This window comes from Dipodomys spectabilis, unplaced genomic scaffold (assembly GCF_019054845.1).
Source record: "Dipodomys spectabilis isolate Male_0828 unplaced genomic scaffold, ASM1905484v1 ptg000355l, whole genome shotgun sequence".
In the NCBI taxonomy this organism is placed as follows: domain Eukaryota; kingdom Metazoa; phylum Chordata; class Mammalia; order Rodentia; family Heteromyidae; genus Dipodomys; species Dipodomys spectabilis.
Genome location: NW_024871032.1, coordinates 3,147,910 through 3,161,424, shown reverse-complemented (window position 1 = coordinate 3,161,424; position 13,515 = coordinate 3,147,910). Strand labels below are relative to the sequence as shown.

Genomic DNA, 13,515 nt, shown 5'->3' with positions numbered 1-13,515 from the left:
GAGCAAAGATTTCTCCACTGCTCCCCTAAAGTCTCCACAGTATGTGTGGTCCATTCCTCATAACACAGATGACACTACTTTCAGTTCAGTTTTTGAATGGAAGATCTTGTTTATTACAAAATGTGCATGAGCCTAAAATCTGTCTGGACACCATTTATCTCTAGATCATTCATATAACATTCAAAGAACATGGAAGTACAGATATTTGGGAACACATTTTCTTTGTGTGCGGACATAAATCTTACAATTTAAACTCAGAGTCTAGGAACTGCCTTTAAACATTTTGGCTCAAGGCTATTGCTTTACCACTTGAGCCATAGATCCACTTTGGGTTTCTTTGGATGGTGAATAAAAAGAAGAGAATTCTGCATTTGGTTATGGATGAGTAACACCAAAATGATTTCAGTGCTTAATTAATCACTGGAGATAAGCCACTTGTAATTGACTCACTCTTAACTTATTCTGATGTTCTGTTGAGTGAGTTATAATAAAACATCAGTATGGATGATGGAAGAGCTTGATTTTTCTCACTCGTCTGGAGGATGAAAGTGGAGTTGTTAGGAAGATGAGTATCTCTCTATCACCACTGCTGTCCCTTAATCTCGCTCTCTTCCGATAACTTATCAAATCACTATTAAAAATAGTTTTGGTAAAAATTCTGATAGCAATGTAAAAAATTAGAAACTTGGTAAAAGAGAAACTTGTTAGATGATGGTTTCAAAAATCCAAGGGATGAGAGAGACATAGAGGTAGGACTCTGCTAGATGTTTAGTAGGGTAAAATTCAAGTAAAAAGTGATCCTCATCACTTTCTATTGCGTAGATAAGTACATACAGCAATTTGATACAATATTATATTCCATGTTTTCTTGATGCATTGATTTTCTATCTAACACCTGGAACACATATATTTGTTGACTTATTTGCAGTCATTTGCAATCTCATGAAAGACCATGGAAGATAGTCCATTTAGTGAAATAACCACGCAGAAAAAGCCATTGAACAATCTCAACAAAAATGGAAACTGTCAAAAATAGAACCAATTTCTTAATGAAGTTGAGAGAAGAATAAATGCTATCAAAGTCATGGAGAGATTGGTCCATTTCTACTTGATTCTCTGTTCAAGATTTTGGTATTATTCATCTGTTGGTCAAATTGACGCAAGTAAGATTGTGCTTTTGAAGGGTTTCCAGTGTGGTATGCACTTATATATCACAGAGGAGTTATGTGGTCAAATGCCTTCATTTGGAGAGTTCACATAGAAAGAACAGACCAGATAGAGAGAATGGTGACAGAAATCACAGAATTGCAGCCTGATGTCTTTGATTTGAATTGAACATGGAATCTGCAATGTACTCTGTGCCAAAGATCCATGATAGACTGTGGAAATGTTACCCCTGTCTATGTTATTCACATTGGATAAACCTGGGAAAAGACAGGTGAACCTTAACTGTTCTTCCTTTATGTGGTTATGTAATTTGGAACTCATATATAATGTCTATGTTTTCCTATGCAACCTCTTTACAACTGTCAATAGTATTAATAATGCTGTAGTTATCCTGAATGTGCCAATATCTATTTAGGATATATTTACATTCCTTGTTTCCTTACTTCTTTCCATTCCTCCTTCCTTCTTGTCTCTATGTATATCAGGAATTGGATTGCTAGATAATAAGCTAGTTATGCTTTTAATTTTTAGAGTGCTTTTCATACTGTTTCCCAAGGCAACTGCACTATTTTATATTTCTACCAGCAGCGAACAAAGGTTCCATTATTTTGTTGGTCGTGGGGCTTGAACTCTTGGCCTGGGTGCTGTCCCTCAGTTCTTTAGCTGAAAGCTAGTGCTTTACCACTTTAGCCATAGCGGCACTTTTGGTGTTTGGTGGTTTATTGGAGATAAGAGTTTTACAGACTTTCCTGGCCAGGCTGGCTTTGCTCCATGATCAGACCTCAGCCTCCTGAGTAGCTAGGATTACATGCAAGAGCCACCAGTGCCCAGCATTCAGCATCCTTTTATTTATTTTTATGGTAGGCATCCTAAGCAGTCATTGACATTTTACTTACATTTTCCTACTGCTTAGTAATATTGAGCATATTTTCATACATTTGTTAGCCACATACAAAGATTTATGTATCTTTGTAAAAACGGTGAATTTCAGTGTTTTTCTCATTGTGTGTTCAACTTAGTCTGCCATAACAAAATAGTATACAGTGAGTTAATTAAAGAAAAAATTTATTTCTCATAGTTCTGAAAGCTTGAAAGCTCAAACCAGTATGCTTGTGTGACTGGGTTCTAACGAAGGATCTGTTTTAGGTTTGTAGATGGCCTGTATCTCATTGTGTATCTACATGAAATCTTGGTATGTTCATGACTGGGAAAGGAGGAACAGTTGAGATGGAAAGAATCTTTCTTTCCTTTTTCTGTGAAAGTTAAATCCATTTGGGGCCTCACCTCCATGATGTCATCATACCCTAATTACCTACCAAAGGCTCCATCTCCAAATAATATTTTGAAGATTGGGAATTCAACTTATAATTTTGGAAGAATGAAATGCAATCCATAGTGCCCATTTTTAAGTTAATCATCATCACCATCATCATCATCATCATCATCATCATCATCATCATCATCATCATCATCATCGTCAGTCCTGACAGTTGCTTTGAGTGTTGTCTCTGACTGACCTCTTCAACTCAAGGTGAGCACTCTACCAATTGAACCACAGCACCACTTCCTATTTCTGCTGCTTAATTGGAAATAAGAGTCTCACAAACTTACTTGCCCAGGTTGGCTTTCAGTTCTATTTGAGGTTTTATACTTTTCATTATAGAAGTCTTTTACTTCATTAGTTAAGAACAATCTTAAGCTAATTTTTTGAGACTATTGTGATTTTTCTGATTTCTTTTCCAGACTGTTCATTGTTCGCAGACAAGCTAATGATTTTTACATGTTGATCATATATTCTGGCACAATTCCAATAGCATTTATCAGATCTAGTATTTTTCTGTATAAATTTTTAGGATCTTTTAAATACAGGATCATGTTATCTGTGAACAAGCATAATTTAAAAGTTTTCTTCCGTTTTGACCTATTTATTTCTTTCTCTTTGTTTATTTCTGTGGCTTGATTGCATTCAATATGGGAAAAAGGTGAAAAAATAGACATTTGTGTCATTCCTGCTATTAGCAGAAATGATTTAATTTTTCACATATACCCATAATCCTATCGAGATATATACCCAGTATCACTAGTTTCTTCAAGGCTTTTATGATAAAAGAATGCTGACTTTGGCTGGGCATTGGTGGCTCACACTTGTAATCTTGACTTCTCAGTAGGCTGAGCTCTGAGGATCACAGTTCAAAGCCAGCCTGGGCAGGAAAGTCCGTGAAGCTCTTATCTCCAATAAACGACCAGAAAACTGGAAGTAGTGCTGTGCCTCAATGATTGAATGCTTTTCTTGAGCTGAAGAGCTGAGGGATAGCATCTATGCCCAGAGGTCAATCCCCACAACTGACCAAATGAAAAAAGAAGAATGTTTACTTTTCTCAAAGGCTTTTTCTGCATCCAGAGAAATGAGTGTGTGATTTTTGTCCTTGATCTGCTTACGTGTTGCATTATGCTTACAGATTTATGTGTGTTAAACAATCCTTCATCACTGAAATGAAACTAAGTTGACCATGATGTTTGCTATTTAAATAAATGATCTTTCCCTCTTGTTCCTAATTTGCTTAGTGTTTCTTGTCACCAAAAGCCAATTAAATTATAACAGATAGCTTATGAACACAGAGTGAAGCAAAGATGGGTTTTGTCTAGGATTGAAGAAATTTAAGAAAAAAATATAAGGACAAGCCTTAATGATAATTCAGAAAACATTTTCCTAAAATAGAGTCTTTTCTCTCTGGCTGAGATTTGCTCTCAAAAATGAGAATCCACAGTTTGGAGATATTTTGTAACCAAAATCCCGATTTCTCATCACTTTTAGTCAAACCTTCTTGGGTGACCTTCAGAACTGAACAGAGTAAGCGTCAGAAGATAAATGTCTCCCAAATTCTATTGATGAGTAAACTTTCTTCATGGTTCCAAGTAAGAGAAGAAGCCCTAGGAACATCTGCTTCCTTTTCCTGATCTCTTCTGTTCTTATCATATTCATTCTAAGATTCAATTCATATCCACAATAATCACTAACACTTACTTTATTTTCACAATATTTTAGACTTTATTTTAAATGTCCCATGAACAAATATATTTGAATATTACCACAACATATTGAGGCAAATAGAAAACTATAATCACTTATGTGATGAGAAAACTGAAACCTAAAAATGTATTGTGTCTGAGATAACACCTAGTGGTGGTGAAGTCTACCAATACATTTTCTCTAAAGGCACTTACAAGTTCATAAATACTTACACAGCATTATAAAGTCTTAGCTATCTTAGCCATACACCTTCACACCATTCACTGAATGATTGTTCCAATCTCTGTTCCAACCTCTCTTCATTTTCTTATACCAAACTGATAGATGCACCAATAAATCCACACTATTTGTAAGTTTTAAGGAAAGTTTACTGATACCCAGAAAATTCCTTCTATTGAAAAAAGACGCTTCTGTTAAGAAGCAGCCCCCAGCCCTAAAGAGTTTCAAATTTGATGGCTTAGAAGTGACAACTAAAAAAAGTGACCTAATATTTCACATAGATACATATCCTTCTGAGGCTAATTTCAAATCTCAATTCTGTGAGGAAGAGGAGGATTGGTCCCCTCTTCTGAGCTTTAGTTAGCTGATTCTGGAATTTTCCATAGTTGTTTGTTTAGCTGTAGCCTTTACATGTGAGTCTTTTGAGTGGTTGGACAATAACTGATCTTTCTTCAGATGTCTGAGGTCTCAACTGAACCCCCCTCAATATTTTCAGGCTAAACAATAAGTTATAATCAATATATGAAATAATTAATCAGTTTTGAAATTTAAGTAAAAGCAACAGGCTTGAGAAATACTGAAGTTAACATCTTCAAATTCAATTTCAACTAATTTATTTCAACTAGAGATGTCAGAGAAAGTAAATTTATATCTGAGCTCAAAAACAAATGATTAGGGTCTTGGAATGTAGCTTAATGGTTGCATAGTTGCATTGTTGCATGAAGCCCTCAGTTTGATTCCTGAGTACCACATAAACGAAAAGCAAGCTGAAAATGGTGCTCTGGCTCAAGTGGTAAAGTGCTAGCCTCAAGCCAAAGATGCTCAGAGAAAGGGCCCAGGCCGTGGACTGGAAAAAAAAGCAGAAAGAAATGCTTAGTCCCATTGATGCTGTATTTTAATAATTCACAAGATTCTTTGGTGAAATTTTTTTGGTTCTGGGCCTGAGACTTACAATCAAGACCTAAGCACTGTTCCAGATCCTTCCTTGTGTGCTAGCAAGGCTAGCACTCAACAACATGAACCACAATACCAATCCTGGCTTTTATGGTGGTTAAGTGGATATGAGTCTTAATACTGCTTGGGCTGGCTTCCAACCTTAATCCTCACATCTCAGCCTACTGAATAGCTAGAATTACAATCATGAGTCACTATAGTCTGTCTGATGAACATTTTCTTTTTTTACCGTATCACATTTTTTTTACCTTATCACATGAAAAACAGACATGTATACCAATTTATACAATTATTAGATGGTACATACTTTTTCAGGCAAAATTACATAGAAAAAAATCAAGCTAATTTCACAGTCATCTGTTATACCTAGTTGCAATTTGAATGTACTTAATTGTCCATATAGATTTCTGCCAATAATTTCTTCCTATTCTCACTGCTCTGTCATATCTTTTTCCAGCCTAGTTTTGTAATTCTCCACTTTCCCCGTGTTCTCTTTCATTAAATGTCTCCATTAGCCTTGTCTTCTTCCAAGCTTCATTTCCTTCATTCACAGACCTTGTTTGCTCTTCGGTTTGTATTCTCAAGTGCTCTCCCTCCCGCAGTCTAACTTATATGGATTTGAGAGAAAAGTGATAGGAGACGAAAGCCTTAAGAAATAGATTCTAATTCTATATGTGACTTTCATTGAAGGGAATGCCCAAGACAACCTTAGGTAAGGAACCTAGTTTGAAGAAGTTCTCAGGAATTATAAATTTCTCAAAGTCAAGTGGATTAGAAGAGGCCCAGAAACCAGTGTTCCCTCCTGGAGAAGCAAATACACAAGGACAATACTGCAAACAAAAATTGAGTAAGAGAAAATAACTTGGGAAATTTACTAATTTTGGAAATTCTAGCAAGGTTGATGAGGGTAAACTGACTATGTGAGGTGGACTTTGGAAAGTTCAAACATAGGCCGAACTTAGCTGTGGAACTAGTAATTAGGTTTCCAATGAGCAGCACATAAGAATTTGACAATGAAGTTACACACTTGGGTTATTATCCACATGGAGGCACTTAGGTCATGACACATTTTACAATTTCCCTGAACTTCTGAATGTTAATCTGAAGAACATGGATAAAGATGCACAGACTGCACTGGGAATGTGACTTGTTGTAGCGTATGTGTCTTATATGAATGAAGCCCTTGGTTCTATTCCTTAGAACCACATGAACAGAAAAGGCCAGATGTGGCAATGTGGCTCAAGTTGTTGAGTGCTAGCCTTGAGCAAAAGAAGCACAGAGACAGTGCCCAGGCCAGGAGTTCAAGCCCCAGGACTGGCAAGAAAAATGTGTACAGCCTGCATGTTGTCTGAAAACGATAAGTAAAAGGTAAAATAACAGATACATGCAAAGTGTCTAATAAATCTGTTACCACACATTTTCAATCCTGTATGTCCAGGTCTTTGCTCAATACTTAACATACCCTCAACAAATATTCTGAATGAATAAATTCAACAATGACCACTTTATAAGAGATTTAATGAAGTAGAAATTAAACCTGAAAATGGGAATGGCCAAAACTTAAAACTTAATTAGAAACCTGTAGTTAGTGTTAAAGTAAAGTCTTTGCATCTCTGAGTCAAAGGTTAATGGGGGACCAGATTATGTGAGAAGAATAGATGATAGTTTGGTAGTAAGAAATTTTACTTTTCTGAAGAAATAGGGACAAACATTGTTGATCCCAAACTTAACAAACCATTGTTTTTCAACATGGACGTAGGAAAAAAGAGGTAAAAATGAGCATATACAGCCTACAGGAAAGAAAGAGTTATGCTTATGAAGATATCCGTAAACACCAGGATGATGATTACCTATGTAAGTAACCCTCTGCGTTTGTTCAAACAGAAGGCAAATGTGCTTTTATAATAATTCATCAGGTCATTTGGCCCCCAATTACTGGTTTACTCTAGTAACTTCACATGAAGAACTAAGTGACAATGATATGCATTCTGTGCTCTTTCTCATGATTGTTAAATCTGGGAATGTACATATTTTTTACTAATTTTTGCTGGTCTTGCCTCAGATTGTGAGCAGTGTCAGAACTTCTTCATCAACAGCTACACTGTTCATGGGCCACCTTTATTTGTAAGAGATAATGTGGTGGACAAGGGGCATTATGACCATTCAGTCCTCAATCTACCCACTGGGCTGAGAATTCATCAGTACAGTATTCCTGAGGCTGGGCTTAGAGTATGGAATGAGGAATCTGATCTGCCATTGGGTTTGCACTTTAGCCCCTATGAGGGCTTGTTCATAGAAGACAAAGATGCTGACAATAGGTACTCCTGGATGGTAAGAAATGCCCTCCCTTTCCCCCCTTTCTCTAACTCCATGTGTCCCCCTGTGCCTCCAATGAAACATTGCTAGGACATGGACAAAATAGTTGTATGTGTTTGTGGAATCTGCATAAACAAGGACATTCTGATTTAGGATCAAAGTATAGTGCATATAAACAGAGTGTGTTAGAGGCAAAGTGCATTCACGCTTAAGGAGCCTCTGTTAGGACTATGACAAATCCCCTCAGATGTGTAGACGGCATCCTATGTGTCCACAATCCATGCAGGCTCAAAGAGCATCACTGGAATCAAGTAATGTGATTTTGCCTATTATTACTCAAAAGCCTTTAGCTTGTCTTTCTGAAACTCAGATCACAAAAAGGAGAAACTACTATGTGTAGATGCAAAAGATAAATCCCAGGCCATCTGGAGTGAGTCCAGCAGTCATTTTCATGGTTCCTAAGAAGATATTCTCTTCACAAGACTTGCACCCTGATCATCACACCTTTCTCAATGGATTCCCATATCTCCATTTTTCTTTTGCTGTACTTGGTGCTTTCAAAATTATGACTATTTGAGGGAAAAGAAATAAAATATAAAGAGTATAGCTGGGTTCCATAGCTCAACCTTTAATTTGGACTTTTGAGATAGAGATGATGAGATCTCAGTTTGATACCAGTCCTAGCATAAAAGATTATAAGACCCCGATTACTACCAATGGCTGAGCACGTTGGTGCACATTTGTTATCCCAGCTAGAGTGGAAGTACAATGGCTGGATAAAGTGAAGTATCTCCAGCAACCCAGGCAAGCACAAGCAGGATGGGAACCCAGGACAGCAGGGGAAATAATACCTCAAAAATAAACTGCACACTGGTGGCTCAAACCTGTTAGTAAGTACTCAGAAAGCTCAGATATGAGTATCATGGTTCAAATACAGCCCATGGAAGAAAGGCTGTGAAACTCTTATCTCCAATAAACCACCAGAAAATCAAAAGTGGCACTGTGGATCAAGTGGTAGTGAGCTTGCCTTGAGTTGAAGAGCTGAAGGACAACATTCAGGCACAGAGCTTATGCCACTTGACAGACAAAAAATACCTCAAAAATAAGCAACACAAAAAGGGCTAGTGGTTCAAGTGGTAGAGTGCTTTTATTGCAAGAGGTAAGTTTAGTTACTGAGTTCAATCATTAGCTCTGCTATGTATGTATGTATGTATGTATGTATGCATATATATATGTGTACTGTATTAAAATAAAAATTTCCATAAGAGACAAAATTAAGACATCAGAAGAAAAACCAAAGGGCCTAATTCATTCATAGATCCTGCATCTATAAAGCTCATACTGTATATGAGTCAAAGAATTACCCTCAGTAGTTGAATAAATCATATTCCTTGAGTAATTGCGAAACACATGTGGAGATAGAAATGACAATTTCATTGTAGGAGTATTTAAGTATAATTTTTCTTCCTAGTTTTTGCAAAGTACATAGTGCCCTAACAACCTACAAGAAAGAACTTTAGTCTATTAGGGTACACTCAAACACGTAGAAGCAGAGTTGGAGCAGTGGTAAGGTTCAGAAAGCAGTGGGTCTATGATATGTCCTGCAGCCCTGTGCCATGGGGAACCATTGTCTTATCATGAAACGACATCATGAATAAACAAATTTCCCTCTATTGTCTTTATAAGACAAAGGGTTCTCTGAATTTCTATGGGAACTTAGTGGAGACAGGTGCATGAGTGAGTCCAATCTAAGGAAAATTACTTGGGCCAAATGTCAAAGGATGTGTGCTAATCTAGAAACAGAGTACATGTCCCCACCCAAATCTATGACATAAACTTTAACTCAATTTAGAGAATCTGGAAATCAATCTATTTGAGACAAATAAGGATTAAGAGAAGTCTGGAACTGGGCTTTGAAAACAGTGCACTTAGGGTTCTAGAGTGGATGAGTATTAGGAGTAGATCCAAAGAGAGCAGAAACTTACCCTCTTAGGTTTCCTTGCTGTGCCTGCTTCAACTTTAGGTATATGAACTGTGGCAGGTATGCTGAGAATCAGAATCTGAGGGCATTTCAGTACCACAGGTAGATCTTCTACCAAACCTGTCATGTCATCAAGGCAGTATGTGAGCTGCTTGTCTCGTATGGGGATGAGTATTGACAGCAACTGGGCAGTAAGTGGAAGAAAGAGCTCACAGCAGAAACAGGTGGACCTCACTATGGTTCCTTAAAAAGGAAGAAAAGAAAACAAAATAATTCTCTTTAGGAATTTTGAAATATCAACTCTTCGGTAGAACAAAAGGCAATTTAATGTGAGAAAAATTTCAAGTTAAGTACCTCTGAATTTAAAGATGCAGTTTGTGATACTTTATTAGGAAAATTTCCTTATTTTTAACTATATGTCCTGATTTTACATTTTAAGAACTTCATATGTTTGAATGAAACACAAAATACTATGCTAAAAGGCTTAGAGGCCAAACAAAGAACCTACTAGCTCTCTTTCAAAGAACCAGTTACTTCGGGCCATTGCAGTTTTTTCTTAATTCCCTCCATATTCGCAAATATTATGCATATGTCATTGTTCATTCATTACATAGTCTACATATTCTGTGAATATATTACTAGGAAGAAAATCAGTTAGAATGAGAGTTCCCATAAAGACTTGTGTCTTTGACTAAAATGAATCCATCTTTTCTCAGGGCGTTTTGCTCTAGCCATGGCCCTCAATTCTTGGTTCCATGGCTGCAACTAGGCCTTACTTTTCTTCCTCACTAGAAACAACTAAAAAGTTTTTAGAAACAACTAAAAAGTTTTTAGTAAGGATGTTCTTTCAGTAGAAAGGCCTGAGATGGAGAGAGGAAACATAGCCCTGTGAATATCTCCGAGATGGCCTGTCATCGGCGTGGAGAAGTTGACTCCTGTAGTTGGACGTGTCAGTGAGAGGACAAATAAGTTGGCAGTGATATCAGAAAATCTAAGGAAAATATCTGTTATCTGCTACTGGAAAAAGAGTGTCAGTTCATGTTCTAAGAAAATGTAACAGTAAAAATAACTAAGAAATCAGACAGCCCTGATCTGTCCAGGAATCTCAGACTGCCCTGACAGATTATCTCCCAACTCTATCAGAAAGCAATTTAGGTCCGGAAATAATCCAGGACTAGTGCCCTCAGCATTCCTGTGATTGGCCCCACCTACCCCAACTTATAATATGCTTGCTATTTATGATTTAACCTATCCTGTAACTGCTAAGCTAGAAAGTCCCTGCCCTTACTGGAAATGATCATTCCCCAACCAATAAATTTAAGACTAGATTTACTACGAACCACCGACCTATCACAAAATCAGTGTTGTAATTATTCTTCCACCTGCTTCACACACAATAAAAAAAAACCTTGCTGAACAAGAGATTGAGACTGACAATTTCTGACCTGCTGTATCAGGGAAGATTTGTGAGTCCAGCTCTAGCTGTAATAAACGAGCCTCCTGCATTTACATTGGCAACGGCTCTCTGCTGGCCTTTGGGGGGTCTATGGCCTGGTACTTCAGCAGGAAGCAGGAGGACAGCGAGAGTCCAGAAGACAGGAGAGGCACAGGAGTGAATGCACCTTTCCGTGGAGACCACTGGGCCATGCTTATTAAGTTCCCATCATGCACGTGTTGGCCACCACGAAAGTCCCTGGAAGTCCCACTGGTCTGGGGCAAGCTGCCTGTTCTAGATCTACAGTCCGAACTTCCCCGGTGGCCCTGGACCTGGCTGGGCTGGAGCTGCACCCACCAGCCATGCTTCCTCCACCCTGTTGCGCATAGCCTCTCAGCCACTGCCTGGTCTTCAGCATCTATGCCAGTGTGGCTCTCTGGGGCAGGCTGAGGCTGAGGTGACCATTACAGGTGCCTGTTCAAGTCGAGTGAGGCCAAAGCTGTGGTGGAGCCAGTCCTCACACACTTACAGGTATGTCCAGAAAGGATTGAACGCCACTGGCCCAGTGCTGCCGTCCTCTCCATTCCCAGAGTTTACCTCCATGTCCCCACCTTTGTTGTTGAAATTGTTCAGCCACTGTGATCTTAATTTTCATTGTCCTCCTTTGCAGTACTTGAGACTCCTTCCTCTTCTCACCAGGCCACCAGGCCCCATGGGATCCGCCCCAACAACCCCACTCACAGACATTCTCCAGAACCAGGCAGACTTTGGGCATGCTGCATCCTAAGCCTCCGGCTTCCTGCCTCTTTCCTTGCTTCACCAGCTTCTGCCAAGGCCTCCTCTCCCCTCCACACTGCCCCAAACCCCAACCCCAGTGTGGCCTCCCATGTGGCCAAACTCATCTCCCTACCACGCCCAATCCAACCCCAGTGTGGCCACTGCACTGGAGAAGACAACTAAGGTCCAGCAGCAGCAAAGATGCCACAGTGTACAGCTGGCTGAGAACTGGAGGCAGAGCAGAGAGACCTCTCTCTGATCATCTTTCTCTTCACTTACTCAGGTATTAATTGAATTTAGTATTTAATTTTTGGTACACAAAATTTCATAAGTATCTTCTTATTAAGCCTTTGCAGAATAGCTGGTAGAAATGCAGTCGCAAAATACGGATTGTGTGTTGTTTAATTTTTTTGAGATTCAGAGATGTTTTAAGTAGTTATAATCATCATGAATTCTCACTTTCATAGCAGAGCCCTATTCAGAAAATAATTACTTATGCATCTATTATCAATTATTTACATGACTGAAACTTAAAGTTTCAAATATTACAGTAAGCACTTTGATTAATGTTGAGTGGATGTGAGTAGGTTGAGCTGTTGCATACATTTATTGTGTGTGTGTGTGTGTGTGTGTGTGTGTGTATAGGGGGTGTATATGTATTATTGAAATCAGGGATAAGGATGAGCACTGGTCTGAACTTGTTTACTTTTTCTGAGATATATGGTATTTCTGTGTTGGTGGTAGGCTCTGACTGCTTGCCCTTGCCTGATGTGCACTTTGCAGTTTTTTTTTCAAATATGCTTCTTATTTCTTATTGAGCAGATAGGGCTCTGATATTGCTTTGCCTTTAATCTGCCATCTAGGATCTTATTTTCCTCTTTAAAAATTAACATACAATGTAAATTTTATCCCCTGTCTTATTTTCCCTTTAATTTGCATTTTGAAATAAGTAGTATAAGAAGTTTGAGCTCTGTATTCATGAAGTTTGAATTTTCTGTTTAATGTAATAACTGGACACATTTGTTAGCACAAAGATCTTAAATTTCTTTTGTAGTTTAAGTTTAAAATACCCTCCTCCATGTTTTTAGCATGGGAAGACAAACAATTCCTAGTAAAAATGATAACAATTTATCCTTTAACTATCAGATAATTCATAATTAATGTCAGTGGCAAATGAATACATTTGCTGAATAGATTTCCTTGATAGACCCGTGCACAAAAATACCCCTCATAGGTTCTGAGAAGGTAGATCAGTGGTAGACAGATTACCTTGCATGCCTAAGGCCCTGGGTTTGATTCCTCATCACCACATAAGCAGAAAAAGCCAGAAGTGGTACTGTGGCTCGAGTGGTAGAGCACTAGCCTTGAGCTGAAGATCTGAGGGCAGCGACCAGGCCCAGAGTTCACCACCAGCAACAAAAATAAATAAATAAACAAATAAATATATAAATGAATAAAGAAATAAAACAAACTCATACACAAGTAAATTAATTTCAAAGGTTGATTACTATTTTAGTTAGGGGCAGGGTGCCAAGATATAGCAGACCTCTGTCCCAGAGCTTCAAGAAGGATTTCAACAGTTGACAAATACTAAAAACAAAAAGTAAAAAACATAGCTCTGCCAATAACATATAG

At 38.2% G+C, this 13,515-nt stretch overlaps 1 pseudogene; it reads left to right on the top strand.

The window, feature by feature from the left end:
• The window catches only part of LOC122095510, a 92,308-nt pseudogene extending 80,161 nt beyond the window's left edge, over positions 1-12,147 (top strand).
• The last annotated feature ends 1,368 nt before the right edge of the window (positions 12,148-13,515 follow it).